Genomic DNA, 4603 nt, shown 5'->3' with positions numbered 1-4603 from the left:
AAGATACAAGATACTTTATTCGCTACATACATGGTTATACAAGTACAACATGTAGTGAAATCTACCCTGAATGACCCTTAGGCTGTGCAAGACAAAATAAAATTAGTCAAAACAATAGAAATCAGGCTCTCCCTGCCTAGTGGTTAACCTGATTTATCCAACATGACTACAAAACTTATGGGCTTCATGCACTGAAGTGAACTAAATTGCATGTAAACAGTGGAAGAGAAAAGAAGGCCCAGTTCTGCTAATCAACATGGAAATTTCACACGATGCTGGGATGTTTTTTTTCCACTATTCAAATTATTACAATATAAACTACCCAAATAGAAATGTGGATTTATGCCATACTCAAACACGATTTTGCTATTACTGAAAACAAAAATACATGCAACAAGAGCAATTTTAGTTAAGCTTGGTTAAGCTAAGCGAGGCTAGGGAAGATTCCATTCTCGTACTTCAAAGTATCAAGGTCCTAAAGGCATTTTCAGTGGCTGGGCATAGACCCCAGTTCTCAGCAGTTATGGCGCCTTAAAGACCCATTAAAACCCCTACGACACGACTTAGAGCACTTTGAACAGAATTTACACACATGAAACACAACTGCTGCTCCTCATTACATATGGTGCCATAAATCAGCAATTAATATTGGTATAATGGATTTTAACTCAACATATTGTGATCGAAAAGTTTACTTATTATGGTCATTATAGGTAAAACTAGATGTAGTATTAATATTCTTTAATATTCTATTTGTTAAACTTGAAAATGTATTAAATTCACGTTACTTTAATAAGTATACGATTATATCAAGTTAGCAGTTCACAGAAAAGTGGTGACACAAGGTTGCTATTTAATGGGACTACTGCTTTTTATTCTATACATATTATTCAAGTGAAAATCAGAAACATTTCACTAGAGTCATTTTCTGTTTTTAGACTTTTTGTTTCATTGTGCATTAGTAGAAGTGGAGTGCAGGGCCCTGCGGAGGCGTCCCCTGCCCTTTTGGGACACAAAGGTGAGGTGGAGGAAGGAGCGGTGGTCAGACTGTCTGGGACTTCCTTGGGGACTAGGACCGGTGCTGGGGGGGACTGGAGCCAGGTCAGGGACTGGGACATGGACCACAGGAGCAGGAGTCACAGGCGGAGGCAGAGGGGCCTCGGGTGAAGCAGGGACAGGCGGCTGTTGCAGCAGGCGGAGGCGGTGCAGCAGCTGCAGCAGGGAGCTCGGGTGGTGCAGGGAATGGAGCAGTAGCTGGAGGCGGAGCCGTGGCAAGTGCCTCGGGCAGAGCAGGCACTGTCGACTCTGGACCAGCAGGGGGCGCCACGGTGGCCGGCACCTCGCTGGGTGGAGCGGCCGCCGGCAGGACAGGCACGTCAGGTGCCGGCAGGACAGGCACAGGCAGGACAGGAGCAGGCATTGCATCTTTAAGAGCCCACAGGACCCGCGGGATAGAGTCCCACACTGCCTTGGCCCCTTTAAGCGCTAGGCATGCTTCCCGGAAGGGATAAGCCACTAGCGGTGGCGGCTGCTCTGCGGGCTTTGCCTACGTACGTGGGTGCCGCGGCGGTGATGTCTGGGGCAAACTGGGATACCCCCTCTCTCTCTGCTTCTCCGCCTCTGCTTGCAGTGGCAGCCTGAAGCAGAGGCGGAGCCCTCTCCGGCAGGGCGGGTGGTGGCTTAGCAACCTCCGCTGAGAGTGGCGCGATCAGTTGCAGCCTCCTCAGTCATTCGCTGCACCAGCAGCCAGAGATTTTTGCGTACCGTAGGAATGGGGTACGTGGTTCCGGGCAGGGGTGCCTCACTCAAGAGGGTCCCGCTCCAGTTGGCTAAGTTAAGTGCCAGGGGATCCTCCCGGACCTCGGGCAGATTCAGCCAATAGACCACCTCCTACAGCAGACCGATGCGCTGATCTTCGGGCTGCGACATGCATCTTCGGAGAGATCCGTCCTTCTGTTGTAACCAGTGGCAGACGGGCAGGCAGGAAGCGGGGAAGGACGAGGCAGGTATGCAGGAAAACTGGGTTTTATTAGAGAAGACAGGGCAGGCGGCGACGAACATCAATGACGGATCTGGGGAATACGGACTCAGACGCAGACTAAATACACAGACTGATAGAAAACAGCTGGGCACAATCGGGGAAGCACACGTGGATGATCAGGGGGCGTGGCACACATTGTGGACATGCGGAATATACAAGTAGAAAACCACATAGCAGACATTAACGCAAACATTAGAGGTAACCAGGTACTTTTACATACACCATATCATGGGCTGACCCAAACATCATATATTAGCCCATTACATCAAAGTATGGACCAAGAATATTATATTTTCCTGAGCATTATATAATTAATAATTGCTCATTTTTCATGTTTGTCAATACATCTTTTTGCTGCCACCACTCCCCTATTATTTGTGATAATAAATGCACTTTGAAAAGTATGTATGAAGAAACCAACAAAAAAGTTGTATTGCCAATTTGTAATACGTAAATCCATTTGCATTTGTTTTAATGGAGACTGCCTCCCCTCAAAGGTAGGCTGTACTGTTCTAAAAGGAAGTAATTATTGTAATAATGGTTACAAACATGCTTGGTGTAGTTTCGTCAAAGATACAATGTAAAGATGGCAAAAAAAAAGTGATAGAACGGATTTCTGTATTTCTGGTCCATTTATTTTACAAATTTGCATAATGAATTTCCTTTTTGTTTTTGTGTCCACAGCAGTGTAACTTTAATGGCTCTAATGGGCCCCTGTTATTCCTGTACAACAGCACTTGTTCAGCCTCAAGACCCACATTTTTTCTTGGTCATTAAATCATGCCCCAAATTTTTTAAAAAAATTTAACCAAATTTATTTCCTGTCACACATGAAGCAGAGAAGCGGCACAGGATATGGGGAGATTGGGTGAACATGGGATATGTTCAGGATGAAATACACTAAGGAGCTCGAAATGACGTCAATGAGCGGACTATCAAAGATACACAGACTTAAATACGTAACAGTGGTTAACAGTGTGGCAGAAAAAAAAAAATCAATGATATGCAAATACAATTGTAATTCCAATCAGTAATTACCAAAGAAATTCATAATAGCACTGTTGATTTAACTACAATGATTATAATGATTAATTGCTGCTTTGAAATAGTTATTATACTAAACATATACAGTAAAGCTATAATGCAAGCTTGCTTACGTAATGGATTTTCACTCTAAAAGTAAAATGAAGAAAGTAACTGAAAACAGCCTGTTGAGGTTTGGTTGGGAAACCATAAGAACAATCAACTTCTAACAGGCTGACCTTGCCTTGAACTGATAACGGGCCCCTGTAAGCAGAAGCACCTGGTGTCCAACGATATCCAGCCCCTCCTTTACTTGTCTGTAAACTGTTTCGTTTTTTTGTTATAAAAGAGATATGCAATTGTTATTCGGGGAGCACATCACGAGACGCATGAAAGACTGCTGAGTGTCTGTTCCTCCAAAGCTTTGCGGTAAAGTGCTGTCAGACTCTTAAACAAATCGACTTCAGCAAAATTCCTACCACACCGGGACGAGGAACCGCTGAGAACATGGGATTCCACAGGAGGTAAAGAGGAGGGCGTGGCACACGGGAGGATCGGACGACCGGGGCGTGACATTTCCAAAAAAACAGTACAGTAGTAATAAATATAAGAAGTGCACTAACAGTAGCATAACGCGTTCATGCGCCGTTTAAAAACAAACAAAAATACATTTTATGCTTAGCAGGTTCTTTACCATAAGCATAATCTGCCTAATTCTCTGGGTATCCCTCGCCCCGTGACATGCTTTCCTGTTTGCAAAAAATGATACAACAACTCCCTACAGTTTGCATTCAAGACAGCTTTAATTGAAATTAAAATTTTCATACAGCAGGTTTGCCACTGGTGAATGACTGCTGCAATATCATTTATGGCCACTTGAGGGTTTCAAAGTCACGTCAATATTCCAATATTCTGCTATCCGTGACTACGTTGTAGAGAAAGGGGCGTTTTAATGTATGCTTAAAACGGCTCGTTAAAAGGGGTTTTCCAAAAGGGGTCTGGGTCAACAACTTATACTATCACCAAGCCCCCTTGTTGACAATTTTTATCCTCACCACATCCTGGTTGACATTTTTCACCATCAAGGAGCCTCTGAAAATTCAAAAACCCCAAGGGCCTCTTACCATGTTAATGTCCCTCTGTGCGTTGATTTTGCCGGTTGAGGCTGTGGTGAAAGTTAGATCCTAACCAACACGACCAATTCTGAAGCATTTTAAAGACATTTCACTACAGCTTTGTAAGCACACATTGTCTCCGTTGGTGATAATTCTTGAGTGTGCATTATTTTGTTTATGATTACCAAACACTGAGTTAAGCACATTGATGTAGTGATCGCGGGTGGACGGGGAAGCGAGGAAGGAAGAGACTGTTACGCAGGATTGCGGAAACGAGGGTTTAGTGGGGAAGACAGGGCAGACAGCGACGAACATCAATGACGGATCTGGGGAAACTAACTCGGACGCACACTCAAATACACACGACAAGCCAAAAATAACAGGAAACAGGTGATCACAATCGGGGAAGCACACGTGGATGATC

The sequence above is a fragment of the Brienomyrus brachyistius genome, chromosome 3 (assembly GCF_023856365.1).
Source record: "Brienomyrus brachyistius isolate T26 chromosome 3, BBRACH_0.4, whole genome shotgun sequence".
Classification (NCBI taxonomy): Eukaryota; Metazoa; Chordata; class Actinopteri; order Osteoglossiformes; family Mormyridae; genus Brienomyrus; species Brienomyrus brachyistius.
Note: the sequence above shows the minus strand (reverse complement) of the source record.